This window comes from Saccostrea cucullata, unplaced genomic scaffold (assembly GCF_032062105.1).
Source record: "Saccostrea cucullata isolate Sc308-1 unplaced genomic scaffold, CSIRO_AGI_Scuc_v1 ctg11932, whole genome shotgun sequence".
NCBI classification, from domain to species: domain Eukaryota; kingdom Metazoa; phylum Mollusca; class Bivalvia; order Ostreida; family Ostreidae; genus Saccostrea; species Saccostrea cuccullata.
Window position 1 is genome coordinate 26,479 of NW_026935396.1, and position 14,074 is coordinate 40,552.

At 33.1% G+C, this 14,074-nt stretch overlaps 1 long non-coding RNA gene across 1 annotated transcript; it reads right to left on the reverse strand.

The window, feature by feature from the left end:
• Positions 1 to 1,243: 1,243 nt before the first annotated feature.
• On the reverse strand, positions 1,244 to 11,009 carry LOC134242676 (uncharacterized). Its single transcript, XR_009986900.1, has 4 exons — positions 10,938 to 11,009; positions 9,438 to 9,479; positions 9,114 to 9,155; positions 1,244 to 1,358 (listed from the first exon to the last, which is right to left on the reverse strand). It is a non-coding gene; the product is annotated as an uncharacterized LOC134242676 (long non-coding RNA).
• Positions 11,010 to 14,074: the final 3,065 nt, after the last annotated feature.

Sequence of the window (14,074 nt, forward strand, 5' to 3'; positions counted from 1 at the left end):
CATTCAAACATCCGAGCATCGCATACTGAAAATGATACTCGGTTACTCGGATGTGTTTTTTTTATTTCAAAGTACATATTTATCAAAAATAACTAAAATTTGAATGCAGTATATAAAGACCTGTAAAACACTCGTTATCGACTTTCGCTGTGAATACACAGTAATTACTGACCAATCGCTATGTACACAGCTGTTTTCCCTACTGTCGTCCTTAAGTTTAATTAAGATGCTTTAATGAATTGTTTTCACAGTGCCAGAAAGAGTTATTCCTCTTATCACAGAGTCAGTAAGAGTTGTCTCTCTTATCAAATGGTCAGTGATTTGAGTATTGACAATAAACACTGACTTAAAGCAATTCTTATCTTTGTTTAAAATGAAAGAAAGATTACAATTTTCTTTTTTTTTAAAGAAACCATACTTCGTTTTTAATTGTACATATATAAATCTGGCCTTTTCTCCTGTATGAAAGATATTTCTCTCCAACTCGAATACACTATTTCAAGTCTCTGGTGAACTTAAGTCATGTACAGTTGATTCTATTGCTAATTTTTGTAAGCCTTTACTTCTAAAAAGATCATTATTTTCATCATCATACTAACCTCCCTAGTTTATCAAATAGCAAAGAAGTAATTGGAGTTTAACATCATATATTTGTAAACGTTAAAATATGCTCTTTATTTTACATATGAGAAAAGAGAGGTTCATCTTATTGTTCAGTTTAACATGGAATCGCCATATCACCTCCCAAGTGTTCTCAATGTAAAACATTTTTGTGTATTTGTAAGATCTAATGTTGAGTTCTTATTGTGTGGTGTTCTCTTTGTGTATGTTTTCCTTGGGTACTTTTAGACCATACAATTACATAAAATTCTCTTCAAAATACATATATTAAAATTTAAAACAAAAGTGTAGGTGATTATATTAACAATACAGTAAATAAACAAATATTAGAAACAAATTTATCACTTGTTTAAAACTCTAAGTAAGATTAAAGAATCTCTGAAAAATCTATCCAAAATATAAGGTATTTGTCAGCCAGTTCACTTTTCTTTTCTTTAAATGCAAATATGCTTTTTCAGAAAGTTTTACACTTGACGTTTCTTTTGTCATATTTACCTGAAGCATCCGGAAAACGGAGTGCCTGTTACATGAAATTCCCATTCCCGATATTGTAATATTGAAAGCCTTAGCCTTGATACCGAAGACTGGTTCAGTCGGCATCCTCATCATTAAGAAAGGAGTAAAGTCTTCTTGTGTTGGAAGTGGAAAACATGTGCCCTCATTTTCATCTAAGACAACCGCCATTTTAGATTTTATGTCTCCATTGAGATCGTTAAAAATCTCAATTGACTCCCATCCTTGTAAGTAAAAAAAATGTATTTGAAATCTTTTCTTTCGTTTTGATTTCTTTTCCTCATCTTATAATTGTTTAAATTTGCTTACTGGCGTTTGATACATGTAATTTGGTAAACAAAGTGCAATTTTTCTAGTAAACAAATAACTGGAAATGAAATTCGGATTGTCAAAAATAAAAAATTGGAGATCAATGACGTTTTATGCATATCCTATAACATGTATCACCACCCAATTTAAAAAGTAAATGTATGAGGGTTGTCCGTAAAGTTCGTGGACAAGTTAAAAAGAACTATATGCGGTATTAACCAACATTTGCCCCCCAAAATCAAACTTTGATCGAGTAATATTTAATTAAGTCCTTAAACAGGGGAGTATATGCTGACTCCAAAGCACTGAATAATTTCGTAAGTAATGACGTCATATGTACGTAATGACGTCACAAATATGACGTAAATTTCAGTTTTTTATGAATTTTGCAGAAAAATGTACATATTTCGTTGATATTTTAAATAAAAGTCACCGAGCGCATGTGTGTTCAGGATAAATATTTTGATATAATGTCTAGAATGATAATATCAATGAAATATGTCAATATTGTTCCTGAACACACATGCGCTCTATAAATTTTAAAGCTTAAATTGTTGAAATTTTGTCCATTTTGTCCTCTTTCTGATAAAGAATATAAAATCGGACTAGTTTGTGACGTCATAAAAACAGAAATTGTGAATACACTGCTCTGGAACTATTATATTTTCTGTTAACTTATATTTCTCGTACAATTTATTGAATTCAGCACATTTCAGGAAGTTTTCAAAATTTGACTTTTGTGGGGGCAAACATATGCCATATACCGCATATAGTTCTTTAATAGAAGTTGTGACATTGATATTTATTTTTGAAATGTTTCTAATCCTTTACTAAATGCGAATTGAAAAATGTAAAAATTTATTCAATTTCAAATGTTTAATTACAATTATGGGTTCATAATTAGTCTTGGAATGGGAACCCGGAGCACCGCAAAATTTTAATTACAAAAATATGTATCACTTTATAAATTTCATTTGTATTTTATAAAATTCTGGGGAAATTTGAAAGAATTTTACATTATTAGGTTGACAGAAACTATCACGTCAACCCTGCAAAATGTGAACGTTCAAAGTTTCAAAACGGATAAGCAATCAAAGTTAGAACATATTAAGACAGGATCGGAATTGTTAAAAAAAAAAAAAAGACACGTTTTCGGAATAGGTGGAGCAGTGGACAGTGATAAAGTGATCGTCTTTACACGGACAGTGGTTTGATAATTGCACGATATATGAGACAGGCATTGTTAAATATTATTTTATGAATGAAACCAGAACATATTGTGCATATATTTATGACTTCTCAAAACGACATATGCAATTGTTGAGTTCAACGCTGGCTATGTTGAGAAAATTTTCATGTGCTCGTACTTATTTTTTGACGCCGGGTAAAGTCAAGAATTTTCGTTTTAGTGCTCCGGGTATGAGTGTGTGTCTTTTTGGTAACTGATGAAAATACAATTATTTGTGCTTTGTTTTTGTAAAAAACATACATATTTCTAAAATGAAACATGAATTTAATGAAAATAATAGTTTCATATATTTTGTCAATGTTTGTCAGTATTTATATATGTTGTCCACGAACTTAACGGACAGCCCTTATAAACCTTCTTTCATCTGGATAGGAAAGAAATATATAAATAACACATGAATATTTATCGTTCCTCTCTCTATGGATAAGATGTGTAATAGATGATTTGATTTTCCTTTCTCTATTGATAGGAAGTTATATTACTTAAAACCCGAACAAGAGGAAGAACCACTGCCCTGATGTTCACGAAAAACTCACTTTTTATAGATGATCCAATGCCCTTTCCCATGTAATCAGTTTTCCTTTAAAATCTATAGATGAGAACACGACTCCCAGGGGTAGAGAACATTTTGCTCTGATTAGGTACAGTTTTTCTCTATATATAACAACTTTGTCCCCCCCCCCCCCCCCCCCCCCATCCCGTCAGGGTGAAACCCTTGGCTTGAGGTTGTGGACGTCACATTCTTCCTAACCATACACTTCGTTTTGCAGGAATAGAGAAGCTTTTAAAACGTAACTTTTTAAGGGGGACCTATGTCGTTCTACGTCAAAGTAGCGTTATGTGACGTTCACAATAGCGACGTTTGTTTTTACCTGTTGACTTTTGAAACCGTGATATAGGCATAGCACTGTTAAAAATCAAAAACGTACACAATTTACAAAAAGAAAATTTATTTATCATTAATAACAGTTTTATTTGATTTATGGAGTTTGTTAATATTTATAGAATTTTCTTCCTTTGGTTGATAATTCCTAGCAATTTCAGTTGTGAATAAATACCTCGATGATATACTGATATATAAGTGCAAAAAGATAAGGTAAAACTTAGCAAAGAAAGCGGCTTAAATCAGGGACAGATGTTTAATTTTATGTTTACCATTAATTGTATTTTCTGGATACACCTAAGTAAAAAAATTAAGAAATGTACCTATATTTGCTTATTGATTAGTACATTTAGATTTAATTGTTTAGTCATTCCTAAGGTGTTGGTTGTTGACAGGAAAATGGGGGGCATAATTGGAATGAAGAAGAAAAGAATTAGCCCTATTAAATTGTTTCTTATCAAAACGAAATACTCGTTTTTCACAGAAAAGATTTATATTCGTATGTTTATCAAAAATCATGCATAGACCAGATATTTTCCTTGAGGCAAATTTTAGAACAAAGCAATGAATGGAATGCTACGCTGTATGCCAATTTCACCGACTTTGCAAAAGTATTTGACAGTATACAACGTCCTGCTATATGGATGATCCTCAGACGGCATCCCTAACAAGATCATATCCATCATTGAGATGCTATACAAGGACTTCCAGGCAAAGGTGATCTGTGGAACTGAACTAACAGACAGCTTCCCAATCCAAACCGGGGTACGACAGGGATGTCTGCTTTCGTCATTTGCTGTTTAGTTTCTGCATAGATTGGGTTATGAAAATTACTATCAGTCAGACCAGTCGAGGAATATCCTGGACATTTCAACAGTCACTGGAAGATCTTGACTTTGCAGATGACATCGCTTTACTATCACAGCGATATAAAGATATTCAAAGCAAAACTGATGACCTGGTCAAGTTTGGCAGACAGATTGGACTTAAGATAAATGTGAATAAAACAAAGTTAATGAGGATAAATACAAAGATAGACAAAGAAGTCACAGCAAACAACAACAGAAAAGAAGAAGTAGACAATTTTACATATCTTGGCAGTAAGATCACAGCCAATGGAGATTCCATCATGGACGTAGAAAATAGAATTTCAAAAGCTCGTGCCATCTTTGCCAACCTACTGAACATCTGGAAATCCTCAATTATCAGATCCAAAACCAAACTAAGGATATTTAAAACAAATGTCATCGGAGTCCTTCTCTATGGATCTGAGCAAAAACTGGATACCTTCCAAACAAGATGTCTCCGTAGAATACTGAAGATATTCTGGCCAAACAAGATCACCAACAAAGAGCTGTATGAAAGAGCACACAGCTGCTATATCTGACCAGATTAAAGAAAGACAATGGAAATGGATTGGCCATGTGATGAGGATGAAACCATCAGAGATACCAAGGGTAGCCCTAAAATGGACTCCACCAGGAAAGAGAAACAGAGGGCGACCAAAGGAGACATGGCGACGGTCGGTTGAAAAGAAAATAAATGATCAGGGGTGGACTTGGGGCAATGTACAGACAATGGCAGCAGAGAGACAGAGATGGAGGTCCTCGGTGCAGGCCTTATGTGCTTAAAGCACGAAGAGGACTAAGTAAGTAAGAAAGTAAATATGTTTGTCAGTGCTTACTTACCTATTTTAGTGGAGAAAGGTCAATATTTATGACACAAGTGTGCGAAAATAAAAGAAAACGTCATATTTCTCGTTTATTTTATCATAAAGGTATACTTTTTTTCTTTGTTAAACAGGTCTGGACGATTTTTAAATATGGAAGTCAAGAACGATAACCGAAAGTTGCTATAAATGTACATCAAATACACGTAATTATTTTTCTGTCCAATCAGACAACAGCATTTTTACACACCCCAAAACATATTTTAAAAAGAACAAAAAGATAACACGTGCTTTTGTTTTTTTCCTCAAAAAGATTTTTTTAACAAAAAATCTGTAGAAGTAAGATGAAAACTTTTGAAGAATAAGGTATTCCCCACATTTTTACCGTGAACAACCTTGACATTTTTATCTCGGTAAAGAAAAAATAATAATGCACGATAGAATGTAATCGTTTACAGAGGTATAGATCGCACCGGCAAGTTTTTATTAGGTTCAATTATAACATTTACCAGAATATATTATATGATGGTAAATATAATTTTGCTGAACCGTCCGATTTTCATCGATAATGCTTAAATTCCATGTGTATATATCAACTCACGCAAGTGTTTATCGTATGGAGTATACACATATATAGTTTTGCATTATCATGGGTTTCATGAGCGCCGAATACTTAGCTATGCAGACTTTAAATGGGCATAAGGCAAGGCGTTTAACGTGGAGAAAAGAGAATCCTGAAATTATATACACTAATGCATTTTATCCCAATATCTTACCTCGCACATCAGAAACTGCATGGACTACTAGTATTCTGTAATAAACACTCAAAAATAATAAAGACTGTTATCTTTTCGATAAGATTTTTATGTCAGGCTCTAAAAACTGAAAATGTACCGTATTTATATCATTTTTTTGCGTAAGTAAACCTTTGGGATTGCTAACTCCTAGAGACAGATTTTTTTTTATCCCACTTAAAACGTATTACAAGCTTTCAAGTCGTGTTTGTTCACGGTAGAATAGTCATAAATATTATATTATTCCCAAATGCGCATAAAGTTTACAAAAAGTTTGTTCTAAAAAAATCTTTTGAGCAAAAAACTTAAAAACCACGTGTTTTATTTATTCTCTCAAGGGTTTGTCTAAATGCTGTTATCTGATTGGTCAGAAGGATTTGTGCCTTGTTTATTCTGTGTATTAATAGCAATTCACGGTTCTTGACTTCCTTATTTAGAAATCGTCCAGACCTGTTAAAATAAAGAGATGAATCATTCCTTTCAAAAAATATGAATTACAATATTTTCACACGAAGACTTTTTAAGATATTACCAATTATGCATATTAGAATTATAAAAAACACGACAAGAAAAACGGGGTGATACTTACATTGTGATCCATATTATATTGTGAATTGTTTTAATTCCACGGTGTTAAAATTTCACGATATCTCAAAAAGTGCCATTTACGATGGTTTTAATTTCACGCTGCAAGAAATTAATTGAAAATTTCCTATATGCAATTTAACATTATTAAAAACTAATAATGATATTCACAATGGGTTTAATTTCGCGGAAAATTAATGAATCGCGAACATAGCGAAATTAAAATCATCGTGAATATTTGCCAATATTAATCAACAGTAATTTTTTAAGCTAGATGAATTACAATAAATTTGCCTTCATATTAAAGATACAAGTCATATAAATTGAATAATTGTTAATTCTGAAAGTGATTTGACATTTTTGGTTCTTTTTAGAGAATATTTTGGGTAGAACAATAATGTCTTAAATTAATCTATTTTTTGCATTTCACACTGTTTTTGCACGTGCTCCTGTGTAAAAGCAAGCATATAAAGGTATTGTTTTTAATACCTAAAAGTTAAGAGCAAGTGGTCAGGAAAGAAATGTCAAAGTTTTGAAAATTTCACACAAAGACTTTTTGGACATAGGTCCACCCTTATGGTACATTGATACTTTGATAAGAGAGAAAACTCTTAATGACAAAAATGTCTATTATTCCTTTAAACATTTGTCAAGTTTAAGTGCCTTTTTTGTCAAATTTTGCCCCGCAAGCCATGCTATAAATGTTTGCATTTTATTCAGCATAAACATTTCCTTTGGAAAATCATAAATTTTAAAGAAAATTTTCATATGGGTGAGCAGAGGGTTTATGAACCATAACCATTAATTGACTGTCATATAAAGTCTAGAGTACTATGTGTCAGTGATGTTTATCTTATCGTTTACAAGCTTCATTATAGATTTTAAAGCTATATTCTACGTAGTACAGTTAAGGTGCGCAATGGAAATATCGACTAAATTTTGTATTTAAAAATGTATTCAAAATCGGGATAGCGATTATTTTTAGTACATTATTTATATCGGATAATTGTAATTACATATAATAACTACATATCGAGGACGATTATATTTTATATTTAGACTAGTCACGTGATGCACATTTACTTGCCGTATTGATGTTACATATAAATATCACTAGTGCAAGGGCATAACGAAGTTAAATTTCCAAGTTAAGTATATAGATATTTTCAGCACGCATTGTAGTTTCTAAAAAGTGCTGCAATCCTGTCTAAATTCTGTAATTTCATTGTTAAAATTATACTTGTATGACCGTATGCTATATATTTTGCTGGTCAGCGGCATGAAATATTGATATAATTAAATTGTTTTTAAGATTACATCAGGATCGCAGCACTTTTCAGGTACCTTAACAGTTCTATAGTTGAAATGTAAAAGCTTACTTTGATCCATAGAGTGTATGCCCTTGCACTAGATCGATTTATTAAGACCCCCCACATTACCTTCTGATGTATTTGCATACAAATATACGGCAGTGTTAATTAAATACGTAATGTACAGAAAATATATCAATAAAATAGTGAAGAAGACATTAAATTCAAGTAATTGACCCATAGAATATCTGTAAATAATATTTTATTTAATTAGAGAATACATATTTTGTTGAGAAAATATTACTTAATCTGTCTCTCGCTGCATACAAACTACGTCACGTTGTAAGAAATGACGTCATATTGACAAGTGTATTGCGATCAGTGACATGTTTATAACTTGTTATGTGGGATTTAACTAACGACAAAACAACACGCTGTAGTAAGTTTTTATGTAGTTTGATGATTCCTTACTGGTTAAATTAGCAGATAAACTCATTTTGTGGTATTTTAAAGAAATGTTGTATGACGTATATTGTGTATGATGTCATAGTCAAGTTTTCCCGTAAAAATTAGGCTCCGCCTCCTTTTTGTAACCTTAACTGTGCTGTGTATCCGTAAGCAGCATTCAAGAGGGATAAAGATGACAAACCTAAACAAAAATCGATAGGTCACCTGACAAACCTAAACAAAAATCGATAGGTCACCTGACAAACGTAAACCAATAGCCAGAGGTCACCTGACAAACGTAAACCAATAGCCAGAGGTCACCTGACAAACGTAAACCAATAGCCAGGGGTCACCAGACAAACGAAAACCAATAGCCAGAGGTTACTTGACAAACGTAAACCAATAGCGAGAGTTCACCTGACAAACGTAAACCAATAGCGAGAGGTCACCTAACAGCAAGAGGTCACCTGACAAACGTAAACCAGCACCGAGAGGTCACCTGACAAACGTAAACCAACAGCAAGAGGTCACCTGACAAACGTAAACCAACACCGAGAGGTCACCTGAGTAAACCAATAGCAAGAGATCACCTGACAAACGTAAACCAACAGCAAGAGGTCACCTGACAAACGTAAACCAACAGCGAGAGGTCATCTGAATGTCAAAGCCATTCTAAAATATTAAATATTAGGCATGCTCTACGCTAACTCATTAAGAATTGTAGCGTGGTTACCTTGGGAAATTATAAAAACCTCTGGTTTTGTTCTTGTCGGAACTGGAAAAGATTTTCTTCTATTAAAGTAAAAGATAAAAAATTCCATGTGCATGCATAAAAATATATTGTAAATTTTTATTGTATATAATTTTTTTTTTTTTTTGAAATAAAGTAGTCATTATTTAGAAACGCTTTGATTTAGATTTAATACTGCATTCAATAAAGGCTAAAAGATGTATATAACACATTTATATATGAACAAAACTCTTACAATTCGGAGATAATTAAAACTTTAAGCTGTGATTTATTCAAAATTATTTGCATAAATATGTCGCTACTTACCATTACAGCTATTCTCTGGAAGTACCATAATTTTCTTTGGTTCTAGATTGAATGAAGAAATGTGAAAATAATAAACATCTTAAATGGTCAAAATCAAAAAAAAAATTCAACAGTAGAAGAATAAAAAATGAAAGCAGGACAAAAACTGACATATAGAAACAAAAGACGTGGGTTCAGGTACCATTGAGGAGTAAACATCCCTGAGACTAAGACATATCCTTACCAGGAAGACGGAGTTTTCCGTACTCGCTTGAGAACAATATTACTATTATAGTATTAAAATCAGCATGCTATATATTCTATATACATGTATATGATTGTATATGCAAAAATAAAAACTGTAGAATTAGAAAATTGACGCATTGAAACGATCTTATTGAAACCTCTGTCAAATTGATTTATTTGTCGCTAATCTACCTTAAATAACCAAGTCTTTCTGACAAGGTCACTCACATTGCATAAAAAAAGCCATTTGCAAGATTAGTAAACAGTTAAAGTATATCATTGAGGGAGTAAGCAAGATTCCAGTTCTCCAAGACCAGTATTATTTCCCGAGGCGCAGCGCGCTAACTCTTTCAATGACATACTTTTTAACTGTTATTATACCGATACAAATAGAGGATAACGAATGGAGGGGAATAAGCTTCAAGACTTACAAACGGGGAATTAGTCCAGTAACATTAGACCGATACAAAAGTAAAAACTAGAGGGTTATGGATAACCGTGGAATTAGCTTCATAAGCAGGGGAAGCTCATTTAACTAACGCATGGGGAATTCGTCGATTCACCGAGACTTTTAGGGAATTGTTCAAATTTTACTGCCTTACTTGCATATAGGAAAAAATCTGTTGAGGTATAATAATAATTATTATATAATGCTATATAATAGGTAAGGGAAGTTGACAATAAAAAAAGTTTAAGTAATATCTTGATCATAAAGATTATAGTTTATTATTGTCATCGATGCCTTTATATTTTGTAAAAGAAATCATCTGAAACAGATGAGAAAGATTCCGTTAGTCTCTCTTATTGCGTTTTAAGTGAAATCAATCAAATTTGCATATACATATAAATTGCAATGAATGATTATTGTCCTGTCCAGTAGAAGTATTCTTGACATAATTTGTACACATATGACGTTCTCTCTGAAGCTCCTTATCAAGACACTGTCAATTATACCCCGCCTTTTTGTTGATAGAAATCAGTAGGTGTTAAGTCAACAAAACCTATAGATGTTTAGTTGACAACGACTTATGGGTGTTTAGTTAATAGGTGTTTTTGTGACATTTATCTCTCTCTCTCTCTCTCTCCACACTCTCTATCTCTCCACTCTTTCTTTCCCCACTGTCTCTCTTTCCCCACTCTTTCTTTCTTTCTCCCCACTCTCTCTCTCTCCCTCTCTCTCTCTCTCTCTTTCTTTCCACTCTCTCATTCCCCCTACTCTCTCATTCTTCCCACTCTGTCCCCACTCTATCTCTATTTGTTATCAGTACAACTTACCTGGACACCATTCTGCAAAGGGTTTAGGATCTGATGCTGGAAATTCTAAGGAGCTGAACTTGAAAAAACCTAAAAATTAAAAAAAGGATGTAATAAAACAAGACAAATAACGAGAAAAAGAAACTTTATGACTAAAATTAGATCTAGTTAAATATTTTAAAGTAAGTGAGAGTAAAGGCTGTTCTCTGGCCATATTGGAGGTAGGACAATGTGAAATGGAGGAGAAAAAGTCGACCACGCGGGTTTGTTAATGCAGCACACGGATCAGAATTCGGCGAATTAACACTTTTTTATAATATGTAATAGGGTGAATTCACCATGCATCGGATACCCTTGTACTTCAACAAGTTCTACCGATATCGCTACCGATGGAAAATTATCAAAATGAAGTTAAAAATTTAGTTTGTGATTAAAATAACAATTTAAGACACAATTATATGCCGTTTATTGAGAAAATATCCCCAAAAAGCGAGTTTTTAGGAAAAACTGAGAATTCACCATGGATCGGACATTGTTTACCATGCAGCGGACAGACGGTATGGAGACCGGAAAAATATCATATCTTTATTGCAGTGCTTTAAAATTCTTGATATGGATATATTTTCATCTTTTTTCTAAGAAATAACCCTCAACTTTAATTTAATCGACGATATTATTGCCCAAATGTAGAACGATTCTAGAGACCCCACTCTGCCTTAGAAACGCTTTAAAATGCTTATAATGCCGTAATTCGCGCCTTTTTCTTATGGTTTATCATACTCTAGTTTGTAGAAATAAACTGAGAAAAATTCCAGACGTCATATATCGGTAACTTGTATTTTGACTGAAAATATAAAGTTTTTATTTTCTTTTTCTGCAAAAAACAGCTGTCCGCTGGGTTCTGTATGAAAATGGTAGTGCTTACCTTTGCATCGAAAAGTGTCCGATGCATGGTTAATTTGTGTCCGATGTACGGTAAAAATAGCATACTAGCAAAAACCAGCTCTAATAAGAATTACTGTAAACAAACATTGAAGTGAAATTTAGTTATAATTTATGTAAAATTACCAATCCCTGACAAAATTCATCAAAGTCCGACTCGTTCCGTGGAAGTCGATTTTAAGAACGATAACTCTAAAAATTGCAAAATCATAAATTTCGGGTTATTCCCCTTTGATGATGTAAAATATGACGTAACTTCAAGGCCATTTTGCGGGGTATCTTTATCACAACATGATAAACACAATCGGTATCATTCAAAAATTTAAATCTTCTTCTTTATGACAGAAACAAATAAATACACAGAACTCTTAAGCTGAAAGAGAGTTTATTGCCTGAAGTTGTCCGAAGCAAGGTATGTGTCCGATGCATGGTGAACTCACCCTACTAATAAATCGGAAAAGTCATGGATAAAACTTTTGCTACTATTATGCATTCTATAGACGTCAATGGGATTTATACCACAGGAAGCACTACACCACGACGTCACCTCGTGACGTCTATAATTAGAAAATATGCCTTAATGAAAAAGTGAAAAGTTCAACACCGTTCAACACATGATTACTTTGCATTATGTTATATAACATTAATTAAAAAAATTACATTAATTTATAAAACGGTTGTATTTTTGTTTAATGTTCAAGGAAATCGGCAGGTTTTTTTAGATATCATTTATAATTTTTAAGTAGAATTCAGACAAGGTTTTATGGATATGTCGTTATATAGACGCATGAACATACTATATTTTTAATTCAAATTGGACATAACTATTATATAATTAGAGATAAAGGGATTCAATAGAAAACTCTTACTTCTTCTTGATATGAGTTATGAACTTTAAATTAAACTGCCAATTGTTAGATGTTTTACTAGAATTAACATTTTGACTGGACAAACAGAAAATCCACTTATAGTCCCTTTTATAGTCATCATTTCATAGGTTCTTTGGTCGATACAATGACCTTCCCAGCAATAGAATTCATCATTGAGTCAAATGCTGACTGACGTTTTTCATACTAATTGCTAGGCCATTATTTATACACTGAATTGACGACGAATTTTCCAATATTTCCCGATCATAAGAAGGATCACACGGGGGATGTGACTGATCGGCAGGGGATGCTTACTCCTCCATGACACTTAATTCAACCTCTGATGTTTTGGAGTTCTGATGTTTGCTCTGCTCCTATGTTGTATTGTTTATGGACTTTAATATCGAATACCGTTACCGTTCACGGTGGCTCAGTCGGTAGAGCGCTCGCTTCGTGATCGGGAGGTCGTGAGTTCGTATCTCGGCCGCGACTGACCTAGTCATTAAAATGGGTAGCAACTGCTCCTTCGCCATGCGCTCGGCACTTTGAAGTGAAAGTTGCGGGTCCTGCGGATAAGACCTTAAAAACCGAGGCCCCGTGTCAGCGGCAGGCGTTGGCACGATAAAGATCCATAACTGCTCAATGGCCCTGAATGCTGAGTAAAGGTCAAAAATTTAAAGTTTTTCACCGGCATACGGTGACGTCTCCATATGAGTGAAAAATTCTCGAGAGGGACGTTAAAAAATATACATTCAATCAATCAATCGAATAGAGTTCGTTATCTCCATATCATTCTATCATTCATTATCTGACCCAAATTTAGTTCATCTATATTTTATTACTTAATAATTCATATATTTTATGTAAATAAAAATAAAGTTGTGATTTTTAGACTTGAATGAAAAGCAGTTTTATATCGCTGTGTCACTTATACATGTATGTTCAAAAATTTACAGGGAAACAAAATGTTGCAGTACGTACATGTAATTTATTTGAAACAAATAAGGAGAGGAACAGAACAATCCAACGATGTACAATCCTCCACGCTATAGTTTTGATTAGACACTCGTATAAACCCATTAAACCATATCCCGCTAAAAGAAAGGATAATATAAAAGTGTAAATTAAGAGGTTCGATAATCATCGATTAATTAAAGTATTGGGATATCAAAAAATAATCTCAAAGTCCAAAGTTTGAATACAATTCAGAAGTACAGCAAAAACGGACCTATATGTGGGATCAGATGACATGGGAGACTAAGCATCCCTAATCAATTTATGACATAAATATAATACAGGTACATACAATTATAAACGAATATTCTTATATGAAAATAAACAAACAAA